Here is a 13,182-nt window from a genome sequence, read left to right on the forward strand (position 1 = left end):
GCTGCTGTGTGGCTCTCTATAGAGATGATAGTACAGAGAATATATAATGCAGTCCCTACTCCAGGATCTTTATAATTCAGGTTGCAAGCTTTAAATGTTCCCAGGGACCAGGTACGAACAGGATCAGATGGAACAGGGATCAGAAAGAACTCTGGCCCTTTTCAAGCTCCACAGATTGTGGGACCTTCCTTAGTACAGCTCAGTATTAGGACAAGCTAAAAATGGAGGATTTTATATAAGGGAAGAATAGTGACTAATCACCATAACAATAAAGCATAGATGTGCTGGGTATAACTATTGGAATGCAAGGAGGCATTATGCCCATCATGGAGTCTCATGCCTTGGAGGCCTATCGCCTTCTGACATATGAGGTGTTGTCATACCATGTGTAGTCTTGTTAGAATTTGAGCCACTCAGGAGATAGAGCTCAGGGGTAGAGCATCAGGAAAGTCCCTAGCTCAAATCCAGGTTGCCCTGCTGATTAGGGCTGGAGAGATGGTGCAGTGTCAGGAGCACTTGCTTCTCTTGCAGAGAATGAACCTAAATTCAGTTCTGAGCACCTACATCAGGGGACTCACAACCGTCTGTGTGAGCCCACGGGATCTGATGCCCTCTTTTGGTCTCTGTGGGTACTGCATGTATGTGGCACACAGACACACACACACACACACATATATATATATATTTAATAATATTGAAAATTTGAGCCCTTTAAAATCACAGTGTACATATCATCTGGGTTTTCCCATAGGATATGGCACAGGTGGGAATTCTCACATGTTTCAGGGAATTATTGGGTGGGAATCCATCATCCTAACAAAACAGGTCCTTGGTCTCCTGAGGGTGGTGATCACATACGAGAGTAGCTACCGCAGAAACTTTGCCTTCAGCCGGGATTAGACTGGACCTCATTTTGCCCTTTGGCAGCTTGATGGCTTTGGCTATATTTTTTTTAAATCTCTTATGGCCTCAGTTTCCTCACTAGAAAGAAAAAGAATTATCTTGACTTGTTGAATTAGACCCTAATGTAAAGGCCTAATAACACGTGCACACACAGAGGAGGAGGAGGAGAGAATTGTGCACTTGGCAAGAACTCAGCAAATAGTAGCATTTGATTTACCAGATCATCTGTTTCTCTGAGATCCTAAGGCATTTGCCAATGCTCTGTTTGGAAGCTTGGGCCTTCTGAAGTATCTAAGTCAGGAGCTGGGTCAAATGAAAGCAAGTGAGTATTCCAGCTGAAACCAAGAAGAGAAAGACTGACATATAAAACAAATTCCCAAGAAATTCGACCCTGGAGGTCAGGAGGGCTGAGTGAGGGAACAGAGTAAGGAATGGATGGAAATAAAGATAGCAGAGAGAGAGAGAGAGAGAGAGAGAGAGAGAGAGAGAGAGAGAGCGCCAACTGTATCTGGCCTAATTTCCTGGGAGCTGATCAATGCACCCTTTAATCCAATTCACTGACAAACTGATGAAATGGGGTCAGAACAAAATGATTTGTTGGTAAAAGGCTGCTGTAGATTACTATGCTGCTTTGTACTCCTCAGGATGATTTTAAGGCACCCACTGTGTGAAGATGCCTTACACATCGCCTGATTCCTTCCACCTAGAAATGTGTCCTCTCGTTACTCGCTCAGGAGATGCTGTCAGTCCGCATTCCACCAGGCACTGTGCCAGACTCGGGGGCCAAGTGTTGCAGCACAGCGGATAAGCACCCCGCCCTCTGAGCCAGGTGCCAGAGAGAAAAGCTGTGCACAAAGTGTGAGCGTGAATGCTCCCAGACCCCCTCTACCGTGTTGGCAAAAGAGATGAGGCCCTTCACTACGCACTTTCTGGCTTAGGAAATGTCTTCCCTATGGCTTGCCATAGGCTGGAGATTCTACGTTTGCCACATGAACACAGCTGGACCTTTCAAGGAATCGGAGAGACACGCTTTCCAGGCAGCATGCCCGAGAACAGACCAATAAGGATGAAGCTGTTCTCGCACAAACCCTTTGGAGATAATACAGTCAGGATGAGAAGAGAAAGGGAAGGAAACAAGACAGTGAGAAATAAGGAAGAATCAAGGAATTGGAGGCTCTAGACCTTCTGTTTTGTTTTTGTTTTTTTTCATAATAGAAAATCAAAGAAAGTCTAAATAAAACCCATTTTAAGCTCTTTTCTTTGTTCCTAAATCATTCACTAATTATTTCCCTGGTATTGTCTTCAAGAAGAGGCTATCTCTGACGTGCCCTGTATGTCCTAGCATGGCTTAATTAATACCTGATTGATTGAGAGATTGACTCATTTGAACCTGAAGTGAAATGGAGCTTTTTAATTTTCTTTTCTGCTGAACCCGGAATAGAGCATATAGTAATTAGGAAAGGTTCCCTTGTTATCTGGAAGTCCCAGCTACAATGGGCTCTTTGTAACTGAGCACATGGAAGGTAGGTGATTATTTAGGAGTTGATAAAGCATACACCACTCCCTACTGCTTTTCTGATAATGGGATTTTCATGGTCATTATTTCCCTCTCAAATGAATTTTGTGGCTGGAATATCTGACTGGACAGTACTAAATGAGTGGGCAATTATCATCAAAGTTCAGCCTGAGCCCTGATCAGTGTTCACCATTTATACCCTCCATTCCATACTTTCTCCCCAGTAACCTGAAAGACTGATTCATGTCCAGTAAGGTTCTTGCTTTCTTTTTCAGTACCTCTGGGTTTTAACTTCATTCATTCATATAGTAACGTGCTAAAATCTTCAAATAGAATAGCCAGACAAAAATCCCTGTTCTATTGTGGTTTGTATTCCAGGAGAGAAATACAGGCTTTAAACATGTACATCTCCACAAGCAGGGAATCATGTAGTTACGGATGAGAAGAGAAAAGGAAGGAACGAATGAGATAAAGAGGGAGAAGGAGAAGGAGGAAGAGGAGAAAGAGGAGAAGAAATGAGGGGGAAAGAGGAGGAGAAAGTGAGAAGAGGAGGAGAAGGAGAATCAGAGTAAACCAAGAATTTCAGAGTGAGACAGATAGCAAAGGTAAAGAGACAAGATGGCAGGAGAAACCCCTGGCTGAGTGAGGTATCATTGCTGGAGATTTGAAATTTGTTTGTGCTAAGACCTGAATGTTATAAAGTATTTTTTTTTTCAAGCTCTGATATTACAAGGACCAAGCAAAGAGATTAAAAAAAAATTTTTTTTTTTGAGCAGGTAGAGAGTCCTGGGATTAGACACGGTGAATAAAGCAGAAAAGAATGTAATACGATGTCATAAACAGAAACAGGGCTGGATGATGGAGAAAGGGACCAAATGGGGCCAACAGGGTACATATGATGAAGGCAGGGAGTAGATGATGCTGAACAGGGACCAGACGATGGAGGCAGAAGGTGAACGATGGGGGTAAGTTGTGGGATATGACATAGTATTTATCTTTTACACGTCATGTGATGGGTATGGTGGAACCATAAGTTAGGGTTGGGAGCAGCATGGCCTGCTCATGTGGGGAGAACAAACAAACAAAAGCAAGGGAAAAGCGGAACCAGAAAGACTGGGAAGGAGGCCACTGCAGAAACTCAGAAAGCTAACAGGGAACAGCCATCTAGCCTAGGAAGTGAGAGAAGTGGCTAGGGTTGAGAGTTAGAATCCAGATGATGAGGTCATTCTTCCGCTCAGTTTAAATGTTAACAGAATCCCTTTACATGTCAAATAGTCATTATCACCTATTATATGATAAGCACAAAGGTAGATCTTCAGGTCAGACAAGAGGAATGAGAATCACTGCTATGAGCAGTGTGAAGTAAGTTTGAAAAACAAGTCAACAAACACAAGAGTGTTTGAGATTTATATAACCTTTCCTGATTTTCTGAATTCGTGTAATTTTTCAAAGAAAACACAATTATAATGCACTGAGATAGGGGCTCTGCTATGTGATTGCCTCTGTGCAAACTCAGAAAGAAAAACAATCAGCTTGTGGGGGACAGGAGATCTGGAGCCATTCCTCAAGGGGAGGCCTGACTAGCCAGGAGTCCTCCTGAGGAGAGGATGGAGGGAAGAAGGTGGGAAGACATGGGGCAGATAAAGCACTGCAGAGTGTGGCAATGGGCGGTGACAGTAGAGGAGATGAGGCTGGGATGATAAGAGAAACAGGTTGAAGTCCTCTGTGCTAAGGAGTGTGATTTCTGTATCACCATGGTTCAAGCTGTGAGTACAACTACATTTAGAGTCTAGAGAGATGAAGGGAAGAAGAAACTGGAGACCAAGACTGTTTTAAGCACTTGGATGACTACAACAGCGAAGGGTTTGAAGAGGACACGCTTCATCATCTCAGGACCGTTTCCCTGACGGTCCTCTTCCTGCCCACAGGGCCCGAGCTCATTCACTAAGCTCTCCTTCAACTTTTCGTCTCACCTTTGGCAAGTGGACAACCTCCCCCATTCCTGGACATCCCTGTTCTTTCTCCCTGAAGAGCCCCAACCTCACTGCATCTACCCTCTGAGGGTCCTTGTTCACATACGTGGATCCTTGTCATCCCTCAAGTCACCTCTGTAGAGGCCAGTGTAGTCATTTCCTTTATAGAAGTAAGGACACACTGGGTTTATTTCTCTGCTCACTTACCTCCTGCCTTCTCCCTGTAGAGAACAAATTGCTTGGCCACATCTCACTTTTTCTTGAGTCTATCAGCGGTGCCTAGGATCCAAATTGGCATGTACAAGCAACTCATTAAGTACTCTGGCAGAAGGAGTACTTAAGGGAAGAAAAAGAGTAGTGTCACATATAGGTGACAAAGCAGACTTGGGTACCACTCCACACAGTCTATGGAAGGAGGATGAATCGATATAGTTCTGCCTCTAAGTAATGTCTATTCACATTTCTGGAATCATTGGTTAGAAAAACAACAGTGAGTGAGATGTTTAAAAGGAACCTCCATGCTCCAGGAAAACCAGAGGAAGAATGTCTCTTTTGGAGGCTTGAATATCAAAATTATTACATCCAAAACAAGCTACAATGTTAAAAGACAAACAAAACCATCATTAGCTGAGGAGCTGAGGGCTGTTTACTTTAGCCAGCAAGCCTTTTTATTCGAGGTCAAATCATCATATTTATTGCCTAGCTAGACTCTGAGACACTGACACTGGTGCAGTTACCTTGTTAACAAGACTCTAGTATCATCAGCTCTGTTTTACAAGTGAGAAAGTTGAGCCACAAGGAGAGAGGGAGAGGAGAGAGAGAGAGAGAGAGAGAGAGAGAGAGAGAGAGAGAGAGAGAGACCAGCCATGTAGCACTCTTGGTGAGTAGAAGAGCCAGAATTCAGAGCAGGATATCTGGTTTCAGGTACTGAGGTGAACTACTCTTGGGTCAGAGCAGCTACCAAGGAGCATTGTAGAACTCCCCACACGTGTGCTATAAACAATATCAATGTGAGCTTGTTCATCAGCTATGTTGGTTGGGATGGGCTATTAGGGGGGAGGGAGTTGCTGAATTCAGTGGCTTCCCACCGGATAGCCTATCCCAAGGCTCTCCTAATCCAGGAAGAACATTAAAATAAAGCTTTGTTTATTTTTAAGAACTCTAGGTACCTTAATCATTTCGGTATTGACGGTCTATTTGTATTTTTGTTCAGAATTGTAACCATAATTGCCACATTGATTCCAGAGGAAAATACTATCTATTTTCTTTCAACATTCAACCTCTACTCATATATCACATACGCATGCTTTAGGGCAAGAACGGGCCTCCAGCTTTTATTAGAACTAGTTATGTGAAACAGTTAAATAAACTGGGGATGGCTGCTTACTTTTATAATGTCCAGGACTGGTTCTCAGTAGCGAATATGTTTTGCAAGCAGAGTATTTGCCACGATCCAGCAGGTTTTGTACAGCGCAGTTCTTTCACGCATGAGAGGGTGCTGTGCATTGCAGGTTATCAGGGTAGGAGCTGTGACTGAAATACAACCTAGAGCAGCAGAGTCGATGACCACTGGCTGAGGCTCAACTCTCTGCCCCCACAGCCACACAGGTGTGGTTTGTGAACTGTGTGATGTCATAACCACTGGGGTTTTACAAGGTGGGTTTGTCTGGGAGCTGAGGCAAGGTTTGGGCAGCCAGGGTGGGATAAGGCATGAGAGAAGGTGGGAGTCAGGAACTGCTCGATGTTATTCTTTTTTGTGGATAAAAGAAAGTGCATATTTACACACAAACATGCACACCCATAACATGCATACACACACACACACACACACACACACACCCATGAGGAGTCCATTCAGACCAGAGCTAGAAGAAAGCAGAACCCAGGAACACTTCCTCGTGTCTTGCAAGTCATACTCAGATCTGGAGAACATCCAAGCTAGGCCTTGTGTCCCATCGTTTCTACCACTGTCATCCTCTGGACTGATGCCATTCCCTCCAAAGAACTGAAAGGACCTCCTCACCTCCGCCTCTCCAGTCTGTTTGTTCACACCTGCTGACGACTTCATTATGGAGTACACATTTGTCATAGTTCATTCCTGCCTAAAAGCCCAAGGCTCACACACACACACCAAGCACCAGCCTGAACACAGCTCTGCGACTTGATTTGGCTCTCGGAGATTTGATTCGCCCTCTCTGGGGAATGAGTAATGCCTGCGTACTCACGCCCATGGGTCCCAAAACCTAGTAGCAAAGAAAGCTTGGACCTGCAAATAGCCAGGCACTTTCCTGAAGCCTCACCTATGCTCTTAATACTCCTCTAAACACTGTAAGGTGTTCCTCAGGTGACAGTCCTCTGTCTCCAAATGCCATAGTCTAGAATGAAAGCCATAGCCACAGGCTGCCTGCAAAACAGGAAAGCTGCTCATGAAACCCCTTTAATTTGATGGGGTTGGGGCCTTCTTTTTGTAATTTTTTTCATTTTGAAATTATAATTACATCATTTCTCCCCTCCCCAATCCTCCCACCTACTACTCCTTGCTCTTTTTCAAATTCTTGGCCTCTTTTTTTTATTATTAATTGTTGCTACATACATATATGGAGATGTGTATATAGTTCTAAATACATAAGTACAACCTGCTCAGTCCATAGAATGCTATTTGTATGTATGTTTTCAGGGCTGACCTTTGCTATCGGCTAACCAATTGGTGTGCTCTTCCCTGGGGAAGACAATTTCTCCCACTCTTAGTATTCCTCAGTTGTCTGTAGTTCTTTGTGTACACTTGAGGCCTCATGAGCTTTCCCTCATCCACTTTAGCATGTCTGTTATTGTCTGTGTTCAGCTTATGTTTAGGCTGTCATGTTGGTGAGACTTTTTGAGCATAGCTTCTGACATTCCTAAAAACACAATATCACCACAAACTCCCTGATCCTCTGGTTCTTACAACCTTTCCACTCCTCTTCCACAGTCATCCCTGAGCCTTTGATATAGGACTTGTATTGTCGATGTACTCACTGGAACTGGGCTCCACAACGCTGCATTTTCATTTGTGGTTTTCTTTAATGTTCTTTACCTGTTTCAAAGAGCAGGGTTTGTTTGTTTGTTTGTTTGTTTATAAGGGCTGAATTCTACACTTCTCTGTGGGTATAAGGACAAACAATTCTAATGTTGTTAGTATTGAATTCGGGATTGATTGAGATGATGTGGAATTAAAGAAAATTAAACCTCTCCAGAAGCAGGTTGTTCTTCAACCAAAACAATGAAGGATACCAGTCTGTCCTTGGGGTGCCCCTCAGTGCACATGGTGTGGGGCTTTGGAGTATTAGAAAAGGGGACTTTGGGAATTGAAGATTCCATCTTCAAGTCAGTTCCCCTACAGTCTCAAAGTGATAATTATCAAAGAAGGCTGGTGTGCTGGCCTTATCAGGAAGGGATGTTTTTCTGGAGAAAGGGAAATTCCTTAGTTTAGGATGCCACAACATCCTTTGGACTTCCTTATCAGGATCTTCCCAGATCCAGAGAGCCCATAGCTATGATCAGTCAAATTTCCTGTCCAGTGTTTCTCAGCCCACCTAAGGCTATTAGGTCATTTTCTCTTCTGTTAAGGAATATGCTGGTTTACTAAGGTAGCAGTTGTAGGTTCTCCTACAAGATCCCTGACTTCACTAGCTCTGGGTGGTTAGCTAGGTTCCCATACCAGCCATGTTTTTCCTCCTGTTGAATGGGTCTTAAATCCAATTTAGCAAACTGTTGGTTACCACCAACCTATGTATGCCACTACTGCACCCTTAAGGTTAACATGCTGGCCATGCAGGTTAGCATGCACCATGCTGGTTATTGTTGTGGTTCATAGGCGTCATAGCTGGATAAGGCTGTTGGGTGGATTGCGTCCCTCTTTTGGAAGCTTCTTTTTGTACTGCATGCATATGAAGAACTACTCAGCTGTAAAGAAAAATTAAATCATGAACTTTACAGGTATTGGATAAAACTAGACAAGATCATATTGAGTGAGGTAACCCAGCTACAGAAAGACAAATGCTACATGTTCTCTCTCATCTGAGGCTTCTAGCTCCCCATCTTCAGATGTGAGTACATAGCCTAGAGTAACTGCAGAAACCAGGAAAGTTAAAAAGAGACCATTTCTGTGGTGGGAGTATGGGAGCAATAGAAGGAAATAGCAAAGTACAAATGATCTGATGGTGAAAAAAGAGAAAAATAGATGACGGCTAATTAGAAATGGTGAGAAAAATAAGTATAGAAAGAGAATAAAATAATAACAGTAACAATGGCTGAAAAGTCATAAGGAATCATACTAGTAACAATCTAAAAAATCTACAATATATGTATATAAATATGCATATAGAGTTTAAATGAAATTTTCCCATCTGGGTTGACAATGCTCCCTCAGAGAGCCAAAGACCACCTAACAAAATCTGATACCAGGAATGAGGTGGAACTGAACTGAAAGCCTCCCCCTGATGATGAACTTTTGGGGTGGTACTTTGTTTTATTTATTTGTTTTGTTTTTTTCAACACAGGGTTTCTCTGTGTAGACTTGGCTGTCCTGGAACTCACTCTGAAGACCAGGCTAGCCTTGTACTCACAGAGATCTACCTGCCTCTGCCTCCTGAGTGCTGGGATTACGGTCATACACCACCATCACCCAACTGGGGTGGTTTTTCTTTAACACTGAGGACTAGGCTTGGAGATAAAGGATGGGAAGCAAGAACTCAAAGCTAGAATTAGCCTGTTGTTACTGGAGATAACTTGCTGTTTTATGGACGGTGTTTGTATATTTTAAAGTTTACAAAGTGCACAAAATAGACTGATCCTTACAACATCACAGAGATGTGTACTAGTTCCATTTTGTAGTTGAGGTTCAGTAACTTGCTTTGGTCATACAGGCTCACCTGAGGCTCAAACCCAGGTCTTCTGGCTCTAGTACCACTGATCCACTCTATCGCCTCAGACGCAGGCAGATAAAAGCTTGTGAAGAAACAACAATGAATGAATGACTCTTTCCCCATCTAGAAACCACAGAGGATTGTAAAGATCAATAATACTCAGTTTCTAGGGAACTGAAGGTAACTGTCCCCCATTCTCTCTTTCAAACCCACACCCACAAGCACAGCCGCAAAGATTGATTGGCACCCATTGTTCACTTTACAAGAATAGATGAGTGACATTTCTATGTCAGTGATACTTGAAAGCAACAAAAGGAAAGGCTCTTGCAAAGTACATCGCATACTATCCCATGGAAGCCCTAACTTTTCATTCATACCACTGAGGGGATATTTGATTGTTTCCTGAAAATGCTAATAACACAAAGCTCATAAATACTAATGAAATGCTATAGATTAGCAGAACTCAGCAAGTAACCTAGGGAGCCTAGACAAGAATTCTTAGATTAAAAAAATATAAAGAATACTTTTTAATCGAATTTTCCCCAGACTGGGTTCCCAAATGTTAATGAGGACTCTTTCTGACTGTGTGGAGAGCTGACGCTAATAAGTACCTCTAAGAACGCAGAAGTGAATTATTGACTTAGCTTTAGTTGAAAAGAAATCTATTTATTCAAAGGCTATTTTAGGTGCCATGGGATGGATGTGTTTAAGACAAAGGTGGGAGGGAAGGAGAGCCTGGGACATTGTGATAAACATATAATTCAAATGCATGCCTCTATTTCAGCCAACTAAGCAATCTAAGTTGGAATTTGCTTATTATATTTGTCTTTTATGACACAATCCTTCAATAATAATAATTACCCTGGACTCTAAAAGCTGGTGTCAGAAATTATAACTTTGTCGTTCATTGCTGAATCCTCTATGCCTAGCACAGACTCTGGCACAAATCAAATGTCCAATAAATGTTTGTTAAATGGATAAAGGGCTTCTCTTATGATAGTTTCCAGAGCTTTTCAGATCTGTGATCTTTCCCTAAATGTCACCTCAGATCGTAGTGACCGTTACAAAGCTTCCACCTAGGACCCAGAGCTACCCTAGCCACCGACAGCCCTTCTCACTCATCTTCCAGTTTCCCTCTCCCACCGTGGGTTCCAGGCTCATCGGAAGGCAGCCTGTTCTACATGCTCCAGACATCGTTCTGCCTGATAGATTAAAATATCGTTTTCACCCAAAGTTCTCGCTCAAAATCCTATTTATCTCTAAAGGAATTCTTGAGTGGCCAAACACTGCCCTAATAATCTCCAGGGGCTCAGTGTCCTTCTCCCTGCCCCCCGTGCCCTTCTCCTGCCTGAAGAGCCTAGCACCACCTGATATAAGAACAGATTACCAGTAAATGTGGTGTTGGTGTCACTGAGTGCGAGTCACAGATTCTGTGCAAGGATCCCTTGGTCCCAGGATGGCTGTGTGTGGTATCAAGTGAGGAGAGGAGACCACCTGAATCTTCCTGCAACTGAGCAAAAACCTTGCTCTGGGTAAACCAAAAATATCAGTTCATAAGTGGTTCAAAGCAAGGGGTCGTGGCAAAAAGTTGGGAAATTCAGAGTAGGAAAAGTCCTTATGTGTGTTTCGGGGGAGGTGTATCCTATGGAATTATGGTTGCACCAGTGGTTACTTTTATCTCCAGAGAGCCCGGAATCTTGGAAGTGGAATGGAGTGCAGGCAGATTCATGTCCTGGGGTTTCTCCAGCCCTCCAGTGAGAGGACATGGCCTCCTGGAGCGCACTCTGCTTTGTTGCATGTTGAATTTTAGTTTAGGCTTAGCCTTTCGTAAACCTGCACTGAGGAAGAAGTTGGGTTTTGTTCTGTGTTTCTTTGGGGGAAGTGTCTCACAATGGGGCATCAATCTCTTTGCAGACTGCTCTACAGTAGACTGTGATATTAAGTCAGTCTGAGGAAAAGGATTGTAAGATTCTGCAAATCCTGGGCTGCTTGCCAAAAATGGGTTAATGCCACACAAAGGAATAGGAGGCCCGGAGCAACGCCTCTGAACAGCTTACTCATTGGAGATCTGGAGCCAAACTCCCCAGAATGAGTAAGTTCAGTCCTGCCACTCACGTGTCTTGTGACTTGTTCTTCCGTCTCCAGCCGAAGGGTGGAGAGAGATAGGATCTTCTGCATAAGGCAACATTGAGTCAGTGAGTGTGGCGCGAGTGAATGGGCAGAAAGTACCCAGAACAGTGCCTGGCATACAATAATGCTTTAAAAACATGAGCTAAAATCGTTTTCATACTTTTATAGCATTACTTTAGTTCCTGTGGGCCAAGGGGTACAGTACTGGGGGGCCAATCTGTGCTACTGCAAAGACCGTGCAAATAATACCATTGGGATTGGGGTCAAATGCCATCAGACTAAGCCAGGTGGAGCTGAGATGGGCATATGGCCACCGAGTATGTGGGACAATTATGGAGCATGTTATCCAAGGACTTAGACCACCTCTAGGATAACCTCTAGGCAACCACATAACCTACCCCTGTGTCTGGAGCACACCTTTAACCTCCAGGCCACAGAATTAAACCTGAACTAATTTGGAATTCTGAACCCAGGAGACACAGAGGTCCACAGCACTATCCTACAGCTCACTTAAAAGGTAAAATGCCCCAACCACGCAGGAATCTGTGGATGGATGATTGTAAGTTCAAGCCTAACCTGGTTCACATTTGCAGACCCTGTTGCTCATCAAAGTACCAAGTAAACTGCAAGGTCATTCACATCATTCTCACTATCAGTTTGTCAGCGTCCTTGGCAGAAGGCTGGGTACATTATGGAAAACTCTGGGTACATTCACTCCGGTTCCATGCAGCCTCAGATGTCCTGCTTCATCACTCTAGGCCTCGTATTTGCCACCTCTAAGTAAAAGAGCTATCCAGAAGTCTCCAGCCTGAAAATCAGTTACTCTTGATATTTGAGTCCAGGGCAATGTGTTACACAGCGGGATGTAGGGGGTCCTTAAATCCCTCTGAATCATGTCTGTTCCCTAAGTCATCTTTGAACACAAGGACCTGTGGATTCTGGAATCCATAGAAGCCTCTGAGACTCTATACCTAAGAGCTGATCTCTAAGCTCTGTGTGGAGAGATGGAGGCCTGACAGAAGAGAAGTTACTTGTACAGAAATAGGAAGATGCCCCCCCCATCCACTGCACTCAGGTTCCATGCCTGCTCTCAAGCTTCAGTTCCCAAGGAGATATTAGCTTTTTCTCCCTTGAAGAATAAAGGAACAGGTAAGAAAGAGACTGGGAAGGTTTGCTTGAGAAGTAACACATGGGATGACAAAGAGGGAGAAGGGAGAAAGCATAGAGGACCAGATACAGAGGTGGGGTACAAGGAGAAGGGGAGATAGAATTGGGAAAAGAGCAAGCATACAGCGAGGGTGGCAAGGATGTGGCACGATGCAAACCAATGACCTCTTAGCCAGAAAGAGGCCATCTCACCTTGTGCTTAAGCTTTAGTAAGCATCAAAAATTATAAACTGTATTTCAAAGGGGTATGACATGGAGTTACCATATGGGAAATGCATGTCTATCACCTGTCAGGTGGGCTAGAGTTGAGGAAAGATTGAGAACTGTCATTTTACAGGGTACAGGTAGAGAAATAACCAGAAAGCCCATGATATACACACTGATTAATTTATCCAGCAATTGCTGAGCACCTAGCATGTACCAGGTCTGACATAATATTAATTCTTTTATCCAATAGCACGTGTGTGCATAATGAGAACATTCTATCGACTCACTGTATGCACTTTGTTTTTGGGGTGTTAATATAATTTCAGTAAACCCTGCAAATCATTGATTGCTTTGCTTTTCTAAGCATAAAGCCACTGACACT

At 43.5% G+C, this 13,182-nt stretch overlaps 1 protein-coding gene across 2 annotated transcripts in view; it reads left to right on the top strand.

Annotated features, from left to right (window-relative positions):
* Nucleotides 1–13,182, top strand: part of Kiaa0040 (KIAA0040 ortholog) — a 33,738-nt gene that overhangs the window by 16,980 nt on the left and 3,576 nt on the right. The window contains exon 2 of one of the 2 annotated variants that reach the window (XM_021663334.2): nt 11,211–11,388. The exons of the other annotated variant lie outside the window; for it this stretch is intronic. The gene's annotated coding sequence lies outside the window, so the exon portion shown is untranslated. The remainder of the gene's footprint in view (nt 1–11,210; nt 11,389–13,182) is intronic. 2 annotated transcript variants of the gene reach the window in all.

Source organism: Meriones unguiculatus, chromosome 11 (assembly GCF_030254825.1).
Source record: "Meriones unguiculatus strain TT.TT164.6M chromosome 11, Bangor_MerUng_6.1, whole genome shotgun sequence".
Classification (NCBI taxonomy): domain Eukaryota; kingdom Metazoa; phylum Chordata; class Mammalia; order Rodentia; family Muridae; genus Meriones; species Meriones unguiculatus.